This window comes from Microtus pennsylvanicus, chromosome 5 (genome assembly GCF_037038515.1).
Source record: "Microtus pennsylvanicus isolate mMicPen1 chromosome 5, mMicPen1.hap1, whole genome shotgun sequence".
Taxonomy (NCBI): domain Eukaryota; kingdom Metazoa; phylum Chordata; class Mammalia; order Rodentia; family Cricetidae; genus Microtus; species Microtus pennsylvanicus.
Genome location: NC_134583.1, coordinates 60,057,737 through 60,076,287, shown reverse-complemented (window position 1 = coordinate 60,076,287; position 18,551 = coordinate 60,057,737). Strand labels below are relative to the sequence as shown.

General features: G+C 46.9%; 2 protein-coding genes across 2 annotated transcripts in view; one reads left to right on the top strand and one right to left on the bottom strand.

Moving 5' to 3' along the window:
* Window positions 1-5,677, top strand: part of Gprc5b (G protein-coupled receptor class C group 5 member B) — a 35,450-nt gene extending 29,773 nt beyond the window's left edge. Inside the window, exons 4-5 of the transcript XR_012910597.1 lie at window positions 3,945-4,036; window positions 5,572-5,677. The gene's annotated coding sequence lies outside the window, so the exon portion shown is untranslated. The remainder of the gene's footprint in view (window positions 1-3,944; window positions 4,037-5,571) is intronic.
* The window catches only part of Iqck (IQ motif containing K), a 132,548-nt gene that overhangs the window by 7,878 nt on the left and 106,119 nt on the right, over window positions 1-18,551 (bottom strand). The window lies entirely within an intron of this gene.

The following is an 18,551-nucleotide window of genomic DNA, read 5'->3' as shown; positions in this document are numbered from 1 at the left end:
GGTTACACAAAGAAACCCTGTCTCGAAAAAACAAAAACAAAAATAAACATTTCTATGGTTCTTATTGAAGACTTGACATGTCTTGTGAGGTTAAGGGCTGTTTTCTTCTCTGATTTCACAGACAGAGAAACTGAGGACACAGACAGCTGAGGTGATTTGTATGAGCTCATACTGTGGGTGGTCTGACCTCTGTATGTGTATCCTTTTCCACAACAGGAACAAAGTCTCACACGTTTCCCACTAGGGCAACAAAGATTCCTCTAATAAAAGGTGCAGCTTCCATATGCTGGAGCAAATGGACGTTCATAATGGCAGAGAGCCCAAGAGTAGTCCAAGCATCCAGCAACTGGGAAATGATTCCTGCAATGGTCAATCTCAGTTGTCTACTTGAAACCCCGAATGGCCTGGGGTAGGAGCCCTCTGGGCGAACTTATGGGCGAGTATCTTAAGTTACTGAAGCGAGCGTGAGACCTCCCCACTGTGGATAAGAGCACTCCCGGGCAGGAGATCCTGGACTACACATAAAAGGAGAAAGTAGGCTGCAGCATGCATCTGTTGCTCTCTGCCTCCCACCTAGGGGGCAAAGTCACCTGCTCCTGCCACCCTGACTTCCGTGCCTTGGTTCACTGTGCGCTTGAACTGTGAGCCAGAACAAGCCCTTTCTCCCTTAAGGTGCTCTGGTCAGGCCATTTTACCACAGCAGAAAAGACAATGACCGTTGGGCACCTGGTCACTGTAAGGATCCTCTAGGTTTGAGAAAAAAGAAGGAAGTCACAAAGAAAACATGGTGGGCACATTTCCTATCAATTTGAATTTGCTGGGTGCCAAGTTAACATCTCGGAGGGGACAGGGGTGGTACAAAGATGCCATCTGCTAGTGTCAGAAGCCGCCCACGATAATTCCCCCAACGGGAAGGTGGACGGGAGGTAGAAGCTAGATCCCCCCCCCACACACACACACACCACTTCTCTAAATATAAAAGGTCCTGGTCTCCTTTTAGAACAAGTGGCTCCCACTTTGCACTCATTGCTGTGAAGTCTCTGTAGTCTACCCCTTCCGTGTGCCTGCCTTGTGCAAAATCACAGGCATTACCCACAAAATTAGAGCCCGGGCCTCTGCTCAGTCATCACTCCGGCTCTCGCTCTGTTTAAAAAAGAGAAAGAAAATGTAACAAAGACGAAATGAAAGGAGGACACGTGAATTTTCATTCCCCTCGATGTCCCACAACAAGAGTGTTTGGGTTGCTATTCAGTTGCATGAACATTATTTTCCTTCTATTTATTCAATCATGTGTAGTGTACATACATGTTCATGTGGGCATGTGTATAAGTACATATGTGATTTTCAGGTGTGGGCTCACATATGTGGAGGCCAGGGGTCAATATTCTGAGTCTCCCTCAATTGCTCACTACCTCAGTTTTTGAGACAGGATCACTCACCTGTCCTGGACTCACTGATTCAGCTGGATTGGCTGGCCAGCAACCCCCATCCCCGGGATCCTCTTGTCTCTACCTCTCCAGTGCTGGGTTTATAGGCTCACACTGCCCTGCATGGATTTTATGTGAGTGCCAGAGACCAAACTCATGTTTCTACATCGAGTACTTCCCTGACTGAGCCATCTCCCCGGCCCCTAGGCTGAATATTCTTTCTAAAGGAACCCTATGGAAATGCATTACACAAGCTGATATTAAAAGTGCATGTCTAGAATCCTTGTACTTGGAAGGCTAAGAAGGGTGGATCACAAGTTCGAGGGCACCCTAGGTGCCGAACAAAAGGATCCACAGGAGACTCAATATACACAATAAGTGAGGGTGGCAGAAGCAGGTAGTTGTTCTGGAATGTTCTAATCAAATTTGTGTTTTGTCACGGGTCATCTCTGATTCCCTTCCAGGCACAAGTGCTTGGCATGTAAAGACTATTCTGTCAAGTTAACATCCCCTTAATCAGCAGTTTCATAGGTGCCAATAAAAATCCACAGCCAGAAGAGTGCCAACAGCAGGCAAAGTACCAGCATTTCTTACAAGGGCCCCAACAGAATACAACCCAAGTGCCCATCAATGAGTTGATGGGTATACAAACTGTGAGATACTCAGAAGAAATGTCACAGCAATAGAGAGTCATCTAATGTTCTCTGATGGTAAAGCTGAACCTCCCAGGCAGAAGGTTCAGCAGAAGAAATCACACAAAAAAGGTTTGCTGCTGTGTTTTTGAGTAACAGAAAATTTGAGGCTAAGCAAATTTTCCTGTGAATATTGAAGTCAGAGGAAAGATTCTGTAGTGGGGAGAGGGGCCTGGAGGAGCCTGCTGGGTGCCTGACATGTTCTCATCTGAATCCAGGTGGTAGTTATGTGGTGTAAACATAAGCAGGAGCTCAGTGCACGGAATGTGATGACTGGCACACCCTCTGTAAATCACCTCACCCACAAAAAAATAGAAGTCATAGGTTTTAAAATCCAAATCCAGCGCCGGAGGTTGGGAGTTGTTAGCCAGAGATCGCCCAAAACAACACGGGCTATCGCCAGTGCTCTTGATTGGCCACCGGAACTAAATGGTAAGATCCTGTGGGTGAAGACAGCACTCACTTTGGCTCCAGGACACCATGAAATCAAGCGAGGACAGAGCTGGCAGTGTTGCACCCGCTGACCAGCATGTCCAGTGCCATGAAAGTTGCTGGGGAGAAAAGGTTATCAGTGATCTAACTCAGCTTAGGAACTCATGTTCAATAATACCAACCTGCCAGCCAAGATATGCCCACAGGCACAACAGTGACATCATAGAACCAGGGCAACCAACCACTTCCTGATTGGAACTGAAGTCTGCTCCCCAAGAGGGAACACATGCCTGGTAGTAGAGACTGGGCAAAAGCCTATAGCTAGGGAGGACACAGGTCCTCCCGGGAAATCTTACTACTGGTGCTTTGTTAATGTAAGCATAGCTCAAGGGCTTCCTGCATATTAATGTTTGTTCCTAACACTCCGCTGCAACTTGAAGTCAGAGAAGCCTCTTTCAGGAGTGGGCAATGGTCAAAGCAAAGTCTAATAACTTATCAAACTGTGGGGAATAAAAGTATGTGGAGTTCCCAGCCCTAAATGGGACATCTATATCACCCGTTCCCAGGCCAGAAAACATCTTGGAAGAGGGGGTGGGAAGACCGTCAGAGCCCGAGGGTGGGGAGGAACACTACAGGATGTGGTCTTCTGGACATGGCAAGACATTTGCAGTCACCATAACCACTTGCATAAGGCTGCACACACACAAAAGTGAGGTGCACACCTTTAATCCCAGTACTTGGGAGACAGAGACAGGCAGATCTCTATGAGTTTGAGTCCAGCCTGATCTACAGAGTTGGTTCCAGGACAGCCAGGACTACACAGAGAAACCCTGTCCCCAAAACAAAAGGTGAGACATCAAAGTAGAAGCAGGACCATCTAGAATAGAGAAAGGGTCGACGAGGGTGGGAGAAGGAATATGAGGAAGGAATGAGGTGGGGGACATGAACACAAAGTCCCTTATGCAAGAAGAAATTGTCAAAAAAATTTTAAAAAGAAAAAATGGGAAGTTAGATGAAAAGTTGACAGCTTTAAATAAGTATATATAATATAAAATAAAATAAAATTGGAAAACTGGGGAAGAGAAGATTGAGTGTAATAAATCTGAAGATCTTGTAAGACCCAAGGCCAAGAGTCACACAGTGCTTACGGCTGCAGTCTCAGTTCTTGGGAGACTGAGGCATGAGGACCACAAGCTCCACTCCAAGCCTGAGCTACAAAGGGGTCCTTGTCTTAAAACAAAACAAAACAAAAATGTTACAGGCCTCAGCAGGTCCTGAGGACCCTACATATGCCACCGGTGACTCTGAGTTTAGCAGTGAATAGACATCACGAGCGGTGCTGGGCACTGCCTAGAGTTCTCTGCCTATCTGTCCCTTCACGTTGTCCTCACAGATGCTCTGAGAGACAGCTGTGCTGACTGGAAGATGGAAGCAAAGGGACGGTCAGTGGCTTGCCCAAAGTCACAGAACTGTGTGGATGGACAGGCAAGGTTCTCAAGGGCATCCATCTGGGTGTAAGCAATCCCACGGGCTTCCTGGGCATGATGGCACGAGCCAACACTGAGGAGACTGTGACAGGAAGGCCATGAGTTCAAGGGGAGCTTAGGCCATGTAGTGAGAGCCATGTAGTAAAACAAGACAAGAAAGAGAAAACCATACAGTCTAAGACTTCATATTCCTTAGAGTCAGAATCAGGGCCAGATTAGGAACATGGAGGAGATTATAAATTATTACCCAGATTTAATGTTTGTCTTACTGGACTAATTTTTCTTCTCGTATTAGCATGTATTAACTGTACGAACAGCAGGTTGACTCTGGACATTTTCATGCTCGTATACAGTGTGCTCTGCTCATTCACCCTCTGTCCTCTTTCCTCTTCCCCTGACCCCCTGCTCTTCCAAAATAGCTGATTTTCTCTTTATTTTTTTTTTGGTTTTTCAAGACAGGGTTTCTCTGTGGTTTTGGAGCCTGTCCTGGAACTAGCTCTTGTAGACCAGGCTGGTCTCGAACTCACAGAGATCCGCCTGCCTCTGCCTCCCAAGTGCTGGGATTAAAGGCGTGCGCCACCACCGCCCGGCTAATAGCTGATTTTCTAAGAGAAAATATTCTCTCATATAAAAGCAACATATAGTTTTAGAAAATTTGAAGAATACAGGAAAAAATTGGAAATAAAAAAGAAAGCCCCATGCTCTCTTGTCCCCACAGCAGAAGAGGAAATCAGGGAACTGCTCCTTCTGCAGAGCAATAATACTGGCTTTTCACGTAAACGTCAGTGACCCATAGGTTTACCTCCTTCTCCCGACAGTGCCAGATGTTGGGCTGTGTTATTGTTAGGAGAGCTGAGCAACCTGGAAGCCGCACAGCAATGGGATGGAGGCCCTGACAAGCTAAGGATGGGTTAATTGCAGTTTTCTGCTGTTGACTTCTAAACAGTGCCCCCAAAGCTACCTCACAGCTGTGTCTCAGTGGAGGCAGCATCGCACACAGGCACACTTGGGCTTGGGGTGGCAAGGCTGGTTACACTGAGACAGACAGAACCCTGGGGAGAATCATGATTCCTGGAACTTTGGACAGTGCTGGGATCGAACCTAGGACCTTATTGCTTGCTAGGCAAGTTTTCTACCAACTGAGCTACAGTCTCAGCCCCAAAGGCTTACTCTCATAGGAGTGGAGGGAAAGAAAACACACCATCAAAGCCATGGTGGAGTCCCCCAAGGAGGACTTAGTTGCTAAGCACACCAGAGGGAAGGAGGTCTGGCTTGGAATCCCACTGTCCGTCACCAGGGAACCCAAACAAGTCTCTCAAGTCATAGAAGCCCTGTTCCCTCATCCATACGGTAACATGCTACAGTTGGATAAGTATTGTCCCAAAGACCCGGGCCCCAGCCCATGGCTCTCTTTGGAGGTAATTCAGCCTTCAGGAGGTGAGGTCTGGAAAAAAGGACATTAGGTCACTAGGGCATATCCCTGGGCAGCTATGGGCACCCTGGCCCATCATTTTCTTTCTCTTTTATATCCAGCCAGGTTTGCCCTACCACATGATGCTTTGCCTCACCACAGGCCCAACACAACAGGAACAACTGACCCCAGATGGAACTCTCAAGTTATGAACCAGGAAAACCTTTTCTCTTTGTAAGCTGATTTCCTCGGGTATTTTCTAACAGTCGCAGGATGATAAACCTAACTAATATAGGTAATAGTGCAAAGATTGACACATGATGGCACCTACTGCACAGCATGTGGTGAATACTCAATAAAACATTTCTGGATTGCATGAAGAATTCACTTACCATAGGAGAAATGGAAAATGTAGCACTTAAAACCAATATTTCAACACATTTTCTTTAGATTCTTGGGCAAGCTTCGGTCTATGTGTCATTCGTGTGGATTTATGTCTATACTTGTTAATACCTTCTTTTTATATCTCACCATAGACAGGAAGCCCCAATTTACAATTAGTTAAACTGCATGAAGACTAGAATTTCGCCACCTACTACACTGTCTGTCCCCCGAGAGTTGGTGTCTTTCAGAACTCAGCGAGTCCTGGGCATGAATGAATACAAGCCAGCCCAGTCAGCCATGGCCTGGGGCTTTTTATTTAGCGCTGCATTCTCAGCTGCCAGAGCCAAGAGTGAGCCTTTAGAAACATTCTAGGCATCCCGAGAGAGTCTGCAGTGTGGCGGCGTATCCACAGCCTGCCAGAAGCTATGCATACTACACACTGCCTGAAGAGCAGTGCAAACAAAGACCGCGTGCACCTGAACATCTCCACAAGCACAGCAAGGCCGTAGATAACCACTTCCACCACATCTGAACATCTCCACAAGCACAGCAAGGCGTAGATAACCACTTCTACCTCTCTCAGGGCTTTGGAGGCAGTATTTGCTTGCCTTTTTTTCTTTTGAATCAGAGTATCATATGTCCCAGGCTCACTATGTGGTTGAGAATGGCCTTGAACTTCTGACATTCCTGCTTCTACCTTTCCTGTGCTGGAACCACAGGCATGAGCCATGGCCTAATTTTGTGCAGTACTGGGGATGGAGTCTAGGCCAGCACTCTATCCACTGAACTACACCCCCAGCCTCCACTCACTCCTCTTGATGGTTGACTCTGACCTCAGGGCAGATGGCTCAGATCAAGAAATCCTAAAACTCAGAAACCAGACTCATCAGACATCAGAAGGGGATAAGATTAACATTCCAAGGTCTCAAATACTGAGTTCCTTTTAAGGGACCCCCCAGTACCCTGGGAGGAAAATGTAAATATCGTCACTCACTTATGTGAGGAACCCATGTATCTCCACATAATCTCACATCCTTCAAAGGGATGTCTTATCTCTCCTGTGTCTCCTCAGTACTTCAGTGCAGGGAGCTGCTACCAAGTCATCTGTATTAGTTACCTTTCCTGCCACTCTGACACAACATCCAGACCAAAGCCACTTAGAGAAGGATGGGTGGATTTTGGCTCACAGATACAGGCTTCCATCCATCACAGAGGCAGGAGCTCGGGAAGGCAGCTGGATTGCTTCCTCCCTTGGATGCACCCTAAGCCTAGGGCCTGATGCTGCCCCTACTCTTAGGATGAAATTTGGGGCAAGTAAAGCACACATTTTTTTACACTGAGTTTACACTGGTTAGAGACTAGGGGTTGCAGAAAATGCAAGTGGGTCAAGTTTGGGGACAGACCGTCCAGTCAGGAGAGGTGCTTCTTGCTTCTGGATGGTTTAGGATCCAGAGTCTGGAGAGTTTATCCATAAGCAGGAGATGGAGGTACCGTACCTGAGAGTCATTCTCTTAGAATTCTAAGTTCTGCTGCTGTTAGGACACTTGCAGAAGAGTGGGCCTTTGTTTGTTAGCTTTGGCCAATGAACACTCACTGACCATTTTCTTTATATCTCCCTGTCTCTGTCCTCCATCTCTTGTAACTAAGGACACCTCAGACTTCTCTTTTATCAATGAAACTAACAGACCTCTTAGCACAGTCCATCTCGTCGTGTGACGCCTAGAATCCTCCTGAGACATCTCAAACACATTCAGCCACTGTTGTCCAGGTTTCAGAATTGTGAAAAAGCCAGTTCAAGACAAATGTCTCATATACATGGAATTCTATTGTCATTACAATGACCATGTGACACACTGTATGCTTAAGTGGAGGTCAGAGGACAACTTTCTGGAGTTGGTCTCTCCTTCCACCATGTGTGTCTGGAAATAGGATGCAGTGTCATCAGGCTCAATGTCTTTACCTGCTGAGCCATCTAGCAAAATTAGCGACTTCTCTAAGATGCAAGAGTGAGGTCTGACTCCCTGGGGTTTTGCTTGCTTTTACTGTTTTCAATGATGTTAGGGATATTGCATCAAAATCTGAATTAGAAGGGTAATAGTGTTAACATGGGAAAATGTCTTCAGTGGTTTACAGAGGAAACTAAACTCCTCTAAGGTCATTTCTGGGGTTATCTCCCAAGACACTGACCCAAATGCACTCCTAGGTTGGGGAATGGAGCAAGAGCATGACTAACATGTAGAGATTCAGAAATATCAGTGGGAAGGCAACCAGGTCATGTAGCCAAGCCCACGTGAGAGAAGCTGGTCATCAGGGGGCAATGTTTATAACACAGGGTTAAAGGAACAAAACCGAGACAGAAAAGAAACATGTGAAAATAACTGCCCTAGAATACAGTCCCGTGGATATAACATTAAAGATAGAGCATATCTTCACAGAAACTGACGGGAGGCATGGTGGCTGGAAACCCACGGGATCCACAAGAGCCAAACCATCTCAGGGGAAGCAAGGACAGAGTTGGGGTATTGCTCAGTGGTGGAATGTGCTTTAGCATGTGTGAGGACCTAGGTTCAATCCCCATTATCAAAAATAAATAAATAAAGTAGGAGAGCTCACACTTGCTGATTTTAAAACTTGGGTGGTATTGCCTGGGAATGGATAGACATTGTAAGGTAATGGGTTATCCTGACCATCAACTCCACTGGACTCAGAAATCCCTAGGAGACTAGCAAAGCACTCTGCTGGGCAAGTCTGTGCATGTTTCTAGAGACCAACTCACGGGTAAGACCAGCCCTGTGTGTGGTGGCATCATCCTTCATGCTTGGAGCCTCAGGAGATGAAGGAAGGACGCCTGCTACTGCTATTTTTCTCTCTCCATTCTTCTCTCTCTGCTTCTTGGCTACCATGATGTAAACTGCACACTTCCTACCACGATGGGCTAAAACCTTGTAAATCATGATCCAGAAGAAATTCTTCCCCCTTAAACTGCTTTTTTTCGGGTCTCCATCAGGAGGAGGAGAAGGAGGAGGAGGAGGAGGAGGAGGAGGAGGAGGAGGAGGAGGAGGAGGAGGAGGAGGAGGAAGAGGAAGAAGAAGAAGAAGAAGAAGAAGAAGAAGAAGAAGAAGAAGAAGAAGAAGAAGAAGAAGAAGAAGAAGAAGAAGAAGAAATCTTAACACAGACATCTAAGTCAATGGAATCAAAGTGAATGACCCAACAAACCTTTCTAGCCACAGTTAGCTGACTTTCAACAAGGATGCGAAGACATTTATTGGGGAAGAAGGAGTTTCTTGAATAAATGTTGCTAGCCAAATGGCCACAAGCAAAAGAATGAAGTTGGACCCTGACCTTATGCAAACATGAAAAACTGAGTCCAGTCAGGTGTGGTGGCACATGCCTGAGATCCCAACAGAGGGAGACTAAGGCAGCCTGGGCTGCGTACACAGGAGCTCCAGGCCAGACCAGGCTGTGGAAGGTGGGAAGGCAGCAGAAGGTTCAAGGCCAACCTGGTGCACAGAGTGAGCTGCCATCTAGCCAGGGCTGTGTAATGAGGCCCTGTTCAGACAAACACATAAACCACAAATATGAAAAGCAAAGAGCAAGGGAGAAAAGATATCCTACAGAACTGACATCGTGTATTTGATAAGGGACTTGAATGTGAAAACACACACATGCACGCACCCACACAAACTTTTACTAATTAATATAATTTAAAGGGACAAAGGTTTTGTACTTATATTTCTCCAGAGAAGATAAACTAAGGTGAACACACTCAGAAAAGATCCTCAACAGCATTAGTCGTCAAACAACAGTGATGTGCCCTTTGACACCCACTACAACGGCTGTAATCTCGCAGATAATACTGAGTGACAGTCACGTTCACATACTATTACCTGAGGGTAAACTGAGGCCTCCTGCTCAAATGGTTTTCCTGTATGGTAACAGAAGAGCAAGTGGAGCCTAAGAGCTTCCATGTTTTCGTTTCTCTTTCTCACGATGAGACCTCACTGCTCTGGCGAGTGGGCAAGTGTTGAAGTATAGGGAAAGGAACCGCTCTGTGCTTTGGAGCTCCAGCCTCCTTAGCTCTATGCCTTTAAGTACATCCAAGCTCGGACTAACAAGAGTCGGGTCTAAAAACTGGCAGACACATTAACTGTTTGGATTCTAAATTTAGATTGTAGGGGTGAATACCGTGAGTCAATAAGCTCACAGAGGGGGTGGTGGGGCCACTTGGCAGGTGGCATCGTTGCTCTCTAAGGCCAATAGGCATAGAGAATCATGTGCTTTGTGCCCTTGGCAATGGACTCAGAGGCTGGATCCTGACTGCACTGTAGGAAATGCCATCAGTTCTCCACAGGTGACAGCCACATAATGGAGCGATAAGGGGAGAGGGAGGCTCTGGGGCCGCCTCTTTGCAGTGCGGCCTGGGGTGTACCGTGTAGCCTCTCTGTGGCTCAGTTTCCTTATCCACGGATGTGATCAGTTGTACCTGCTTTAGAGGACTATGTGCAGATGGTCGAGCTGAATTGCTGCGAGTGATGTGCTTGCTTCAGGACCAGCACACACTGAATGCGTCCCTTGTCACCACTATAAAAACTGTGGATCACAAAAGGGGAGATCAATTCCTGGAATGACACTGTAGAGAACAAAAAGAGCACCCCGCTAAGGGAGAATGGGTCCAAAACATGGGGGGGGGGGTCCTCAGTATACACAGGTCAAATAACAGAAGGAAAAGAAATCAAAGAGAAAAGAGGCAGAGCTGAGGACGGAAGCACAGTGGTAGAGTGCTTCAATCTTAATGGAAGGAAAGGGGATGGGAAAGGGAGGAGAAGGTGGGGGAAGAGGACGGGAGATGAGGAGGGGAAGGGAGGAACAGAAACCAGTTCATCCATGTCAGAGATATAACCGTCTAGTGCGGCCCCATAGACAACACACAGAATAAACAACTAAAATCTTAGGTAACTGCAGGGACTCAACAGGTAAAAATTGCTCTTGGTGACCACACAGGGAAAGGGAGTTTACAAAGGAATGGACATAATTCTATCTAAAACCCAGCAGATGGTCGACACAAAGCCCAGTGACAGGAGGCCTAGCCATCCAGGGTCAGCTTCCCACACCCTTCACTGTGGCCAAGGTCAAAGGCGGCCACATTTCTTTCTTTCCTGGTCTGTGAAGCAGACACAGCCCCAGCTCCAACAGACGTGGTATAAAACAAGTTGGGGAGGGATGGGGCAAGTCAAACAGATGGATGAGGGAGTTGGGGCAGCCATTGCAGGGCCTTCTGAGTAGGCACAGGAATCAGGGACTGGTGGAGGTGAGGAAGCGAACGCATGCACAGCTGTGCATGGCATGTGCCGTCCTGCTTGCTGCAGAGACCGCAGGCCCCTTCATTTCTGCTTTGCTGCATGGAGCAGCTTTATGCTGAATGGAGTTCACATGCCATACAGCCCATTCTTAAAGCAGCCAACTCAATGGCCTCCGCGAATTCACAGAATTGTACAGTCATGCACACTATTAATGTTCCAACAGTTTGTTCCCCAGAGACTAGCCCTGGCCAAGCATGGTGATGCATGCCTGCAATCCCTGAACTTGGAAGGCTGGAATGGGAAAACTGAGAGTTTAAGGCAGTTCTGGGCTACAAATCAAACCCTGTCAGAGGAAGGAAGGAAAAAAAAGGAACAGAGGGAGGAGGAGGAGGAAAAGGAAAAGGAAAAGAATAAAAGAAAACCCAGGCATGATGACACACGCCTATAGTCCCAATACTTCTTTCGAGGAGGAGGGAAGATCCTTGGCTACATGGAGAGTTCTAGATCATCCTGGGCTATAAGAGGCCTTGTCTAATAGTAGCAAGGGAAGGAAGCCCCTCCCCCAGTACTCTCGCCCCTCTCAGCCCTAAGACAACCATTAAGAGCCTTTGGCCCTCCACATTCTGCCTGCTCTGGGCATGCCACATCCTCACCATGGGCAGCGGGAGCCTCCTGCCTCCAGTTCTTGCTGGTAAGAGAATGTTTTCAAGGTTCATCTGTCTTTGGCCCCTTCTCGGAGTGCTGCTGTCACATCTGCGCTGACTCTGATGGGTACCCTCTGGAAGAGCATCAAGCCCACCCCTCCCTCGGGTCCTCCTGTCCTTGGTCTGATGGGCAGGTAAGCTGTGAGTCTCGTGGAGAGACCTGCCTCTATAGAAAGTCCTACCTCTTCAGCTGCTTTCACAGCCATGACCGAGGCAAATGGTTTAACTTCCAACACAGTTCCTCCCGTCTCCCCTTGGAAGTACTGTGTGTAGAAGGCCTGGAGCATAGTAGGCATTTAAGAAACTCAGCTTTTGTGGGGACCAGGCGCTTTCACAGACATCCACCATGTAGCAGCAAAGGGTCTAAGTGTGCCATCCTGTGGGCTAGGCCAAAGCCAGACAAGCATGATTTCTCTCCACCCTTCCATTAGCTCCAGCTTTCTCTTAAGAAGAGTCACCTCTGGTGTAATGGACTCAAATGTGGGGACAGAATAGGTCCATATTGCAAAACGTATGCTTCTTGCCTTCCCAAGTAAGTAATGCGCTCTTCAAAATTCTCCTTTAGCACATCTATTCCTTTCTCTGAACTGTCTCTGTGGTGCTAGGGGTGGCACACAGGGTCTGAAGCTAAGAAAGTACCCCCAAACTCTCTTATGTAGCCCAGGACTGAACCCACACTCCCTCCTTCTCTCCTTCAACCTCTAAGCTTCCAGAGTTTCTCTGCCCTCAGTTACCTTACTGTAGTCTCCCCGACTTAGCCACCGTTAGCGTCTGACGCCCTTCAACCCTGAGACTGAAGTCCCACACTCAGCAGCAATGCCTGTGACCTGTCCGCTGGGAGGCAAGCACCCGGGGAACCCTCCGCTTTGCTGGTACAAACATTTTCTGATTCATCCCATCCAAGGCCCGGCTAGCTGGTACACTGCAGAGCTGGACCAGAAACTCAGATCCTCTTCGTTTTTGATCCACATGAAATGCATTACCGAAAAGGCCTCACAAAGGAAGGTCTCAGATCCCCGGCCATTGCCGGGATCCCGCAGCTAATCCATAGTATTCGGGCTTTGCTGATGTGGCCAGAGCCTATTCTCTGCTAAGAATAAGCCCACATCATCACATTCCCTGGCCTCCGGCTGGACACAGCCTGACACAACTTCCCCGGGAGGGTCTCATTTGTAGCACTGAGAACCACAGTTGCAAGGAAATTGCCTGGAATCAACACTGTCCTTTGGGAAGGTAGAGGCAGAAGGTTCTGGAGTTCAAGGTCATCCTCAGCTACTTAGGGAATTTGAAGTCATTCTGGAGTAAATGAAATTGAGGTTCAAACACACACACACACACACACACACACAACAAAGCCAAAAACACATCAGCAATAAAAACACAATGTGCTGCTGACTTTTAAAATCTGACTAAAGCCTAGACACCAGTTATCTACCATCCTCTCTGGACCAGTCGCCTATCCAACACCATACATGCTCTCCCTGTGATCACCACAGGGGCTTTCCGCAACAGCTCCTAATTCTTTCCATGTCACCTGGGGAAACTGAGTCTCGGGTGGAAGCGTCACTTGCTTGTGACTCCACTATCAGTAAGAGGCAGAACTCTGGCTCCAGGAGAAACCCAAACTGTTTAACAACAGCACCCTTTCGCCATTTGTTGAACACTTGGTTTAAAGATATAACAGCCTCCTTTTTTGACCACTTAATATAAGCTACATATTGTCCAGGGTTAATGACCAGGCAGCCCCTCTAGGGTGGAGGGGAGTGTTAGTATTACCATTCCCATTTCCTTGCTGTACCGATGGAGTCACAGAGGGGTTAAGACAATTGCTCAAGGAGACAGAGACAGAGACCCACACTGGAGCACCGGACAGAAATCTCAAGGTCCAAATCAGGAGCAGAAGGAAAGAGAGCACTAGCAAGGAACTCAGGACCGCGAGGGGTGCACCCACACATTGAGACAAGGGGGATGTTCTATGGGGAACTCACCAAGGCCAGCTGGCCTGGGTCGGAAAAGGCCTGGGATAAAACCGGACTAGCTGAACATAGCGGACAATGAGGACTACTGAGAACTCAAGAACAATGGCAATGGGTTTTTGATCCTACTGCACGTACTGGCTTTGTGGGAGTCTAGGCAGTTTGGATGCTCACCTTACTAGACCTGGATGGAGGTGGGTGGTCCTTGGACTTCCCACAGGGCAAGGAACCCTGATTGCTCTTTGGGCTGATGAGGGAGGGGGACTTGACTGGGGGAGGGGGAGGGGAGGGAAATGGGAGGTGGTGGCGGGGAAGAGACAGAAATCTTTAATAAATAAATAAATAAATTAATTAATTAGTTAAAAAAAAAGACAACTGCTCAAGGTCGCCAGCTGGGAAATGGGAGACCTTGTCTATCAGGTTATATTAGTTACTCTTCCCATTGCCATCACAAAGCTCTTGACAAAGCAACCTAAAGAAAGAAGGGTTCCTTTTGGCTCACGGCTGCAGTCTATCTGACAGAAGAAGTCACTGCGGAAGTCTGAGACACAAGAGGGAAGTAAGGCTGGTACCTCAGCTGGCACTGTCCCTTTCATTCACTCCAGAACCCAGCCCACGTGATGACATCACCCACAGTTAGGATGGGTCCTCCCTCCAGAATTCCTCTCAGAAATGCCCAGAGTTTGTTTCCATGGTGATTCTAAACCCCATCAAATGACTCCTCTCTATCAGCCATCAGTCTTCCCCGGGTTTATAAATCTTAGAAGAGACTTCTGCATTCCTAAGTACAAAGAAGAAGGTTTTAACAAGGCAGGGGATGGGTGAAGAATCAAAGGAGGTTGGGAGAGTTCATTTGCATGAACAAATTTAGGATATTAAACTTCAGGGCCAAACCATTAAAAAAGGAAACCATCTCTGACTGAACTTTGATCCCAACAGACAGTGTGGGCCTGCAAGCATTTTGAGAGAAGGCATATCCCAGCTCTGCATATTTTTGCAAATTTTAAAGGAAAAGATTACTTGTGTGAAAGGTGACGTCATCCTAACGGCCCCACACTCTTGGGAGTCTTAAAAATAAAACCGGTGGAAGGAAGACATGAAATCATTAGGTGTCTCTTAATCAAATTCTTACTTGTTTTGTGGATTAAAGTGAAGAACGAATATAACGCAAGAAGACGAGAGAGAAAAATAAATAAGATTAAATTGAAATTGACAACTTAGATTTATAGAAATATTTCTTAATAAAGAGCCATAGCATTATCAAAACAATGACCTCATTTAGAATTATAACCGAGGCATGATCACTCTGATTTTACATGTAGGAGGAATGAATCATCAAGATGACGTCACCCACCCCAAATCCCACAGTGGGTTGATGGCACTGACTATAAATCCACACAACACTATAAATGATAATTCACATGGTGCTCCTGTGTGTGTGTTTGCATGTATGCGTACTCCTGCGTGTGTGTGCCCATGTGTGCATGTGTACTCCCATGTGTGTAAGCATGTACATGCATGTATGTGCTCCTGTGTGTTCATTAGTGTGTGTGTACATGTGTGTGTGCCTGCCTATAGTGAGGATCAGTCCAGGGCCTTTCACAAGTTGCACGGGTGTTTAATATTGAACTATATCTCCAGCCCAAGAATATTCTTGAAGCCATAGAAAAATCTCCAGGCTTGGCACACCATGAAAAGAAATTTCCTTGGCTCCCATGTCTTGCTCTGGGCCGCTGCCCTTTCCCTCTGGGAGGAACAGCCGCTCTAAAGGGGTCAGAATTGCAGCCTCTGAAAGGAGAGCACTCACTGGGTGCCACACAGTCCTTTCTATCAGTGAGATCAAATCTCAGCTTCAGGAAGGCGTGCTTCCAAGAAATGGGTTTAACTGTGAGGGCAGGAGCCCTGCTTCCATTGTTGCCATGACTTCTAGGAAGCTCAGAGCTGTATTTCTATTTATTGTGGGAACAGGAGGAGGTCATTATCAACATTGCATAATATACGTGGAAAGGCTCTGTCTTCTCCTGGATGGGAAGTTATGTTACAGGCTGTATTCCCTCCTCCTATCCCTAAGAAACCTCCATGCTGAAGAGAGCGCGCACACCTTCTCTAACACAGTAGCTACCTCTGCGGACCTGGAGTGGAGCACCTGACCAGAGTTCACCACTCTTCATGGAAATCTGACAGGAAAGCAAATTTTAAGTGTCCCGACCACACACATTCAAATGGCAGCTGTGGATTGCACTGCTAGGTTAGCTCTCTTAATGTGGCAAACATCACACATTTCTTTTTTTCATTTCCTGAAAAAAGATCTCTCTACCTAGCCCTTGCTGACCTGGAACTCACTCTGTACAGACCAGGCTAGCCCTGAACTCACAGAGATCTACCTGCCTCTGTCTCCTGAGCGCTGGGTTAAAGGCATGCGCCTCTACACAAGGCCCTCAACGCGTCTTTACCTTAACCAAAGTGTTAGGCTGTGCACCCTGAGTATACTCCAATACACACAGTTTTTGTCCATGAGGTATTTTAAATACATCTTCAGCAGCTATGGCCTTATACTATTTTGCCAGATGCATTCAGTGGCTTTTATTTCTATAACCTTAATATTTTAAAAGTCAATTGCCACATTTGCCTAAAGTTACTGTGTATTTCTGGGACTGCCACAAGCCACTGGAATGTGGAATGAGCAGGTGGGAAACAAGAGGTAAGACGCTTCCTTTGACAGATTGTACCCCCACTCTCTCTTCTAAATATAAAGTGATAAAGTCATTTCAAGCATATTTGTTCATATTTAAAATGCATATATCTTATGAGAAAGTTACCTTGTGTGTGTGTGTGTGTGTGTGTGTGTGTGTGTGTGTGTGTGTGTGTGTGTGTGTGTGTGTGTGTGTGTGCGCGCGCGCGTGTACGCGCGCGCGCATGCAATAGATTCTGGTGTTATGGAAACAATTGCTATGATTTTTGTTTTTGTTTGGGTCTGCTCCCCTCTTGGATTTCCAAGTAAAATGTGGACATGCAGCCTCTAAGTGTGGCTAGCACTTAGGAACAAATACCTGTACTAGTGCACCTCAAACTGTCTACTTTTCTTCCTTTTTCTCTGCATATTAGATGTTTATTAATATCATAACAGTAGAAAAATTATGGTTATGAAGTAGCATGAAATAATTTGATGGCTGAAGGTCACCACAACATGAGGGACTGTATCAAAGGGTCAGAGAATTAGGAAGGATGAGAACCACTGTTGTAAATAAAATATTTTAGGAACTGGGGAGATGGCTCAGTGGGTAAAATGCTTGTAGTGCAAGCATGGGGACCTGAGTTTGATCTCCCAGAACCCACATTTTAAAATCCAGAGCTGTAATTCAGCACTGGGAGACAAAGTCAGACAGATCCCCAAGGCTCCCTGGGTCTCTCTGGCTAGCCAGTCCAGCCTGCTTGGCCAGTTTGGGCAAATGAGAGACCCTGTCTCAAAACCACCAGACCATAAGCAACGTAAGCTGAGCCTGTCCTATACACATGCTCACGCCCCTGTAAACAGACAAATGAACGGGTACACATGCACGTGCGCGCGCGAACACACACACTTTTAAAGCTGAGCATGTCCAGAGGCAACTGCCTAGCATATTCATTATTCTAGCTGAGCATGCCTAGAGGTGCCTGTATCTTTAATTTTAAACTTTCTAACTCATGTGCTTAAGCTAAGGATGCCCCCAAATATGCCCCGCCTTCTTCCCCGTCCTAAGCTCTGCCCTTAAACGGAGATGCTCAGGAATATGCTTGCTCATACGGTGTTTTCCCATAGGCATATGCAGAAGCTTTATGAATAAAACTCCCATGCTTCCTTCGGTCAGGGAGAGCACCGTGGCTCTGGAAGTGACTCCCGTGTCCTTCCCACCTGCTGCAGGTAAACCCCTCTCTACCCTTTGGTTTCTCAGCTGTGTTTACTTTGGCTTTGTGCTCACCGGAACATGAGCCCACTGGGTTCAGTGAGAGGCATTCACATACAGAGAACATATGAAACCAATCACTGACGGAACACAACTAAAAACATGCTATTCTTTGGGATGGGACTTTTGACCGTATCTCAAGGCATCTTTGGACTGCCTGGGCTGGAATTCTGAAGACACATATTTAAAAATAATCTGTGCACCTGTCCTTCTGGAGTGTGAAAGGAGAACTTCACACTGTTTCTGTCTGGAAGAGAATGTTGTTGGGGACAGTAGCCTCTGACTCTGTGTAACCTGAGACCCAACTGCACATGACCAGGAGTCTGCCTGGGGACAGCTGATGCTCCTCCCTGAGAGTCGCGTCTGCAGGAGGCTGCTCACATGTAAACACCAGATCATGGCACCATACGGTGACAACACCTTAGAGTGACATTGTCTGACATCTGCACACAGGGAAGTTTTAAATGGAGTCCCAAACCATTGCCACTTACTATGACTACCCTTTTTTTCTTTTCTTTTCTTTTCTTTTTTTTTTTAAATGGCAAATCTAAAGGACAAAAGCTGCCATACAGTAGGTCTTTGGGGCATGATCCCTGTGTCATCTTGGCTAGAGAAATACTGTTTTCTGATTGGCTTGTTGACACCTGAAGGAAGCAAGAAATTCTGCGTCATGCAGGGTGGACCAGGCTACATGCTGCTCCTCTTCATCCAGCCCCAACCTGGAAACCTCAGGCAACACAAACCCAGACAGCAAGAATTCTGATGCCCTGATAAGAAACTGGCTATGGCCATGT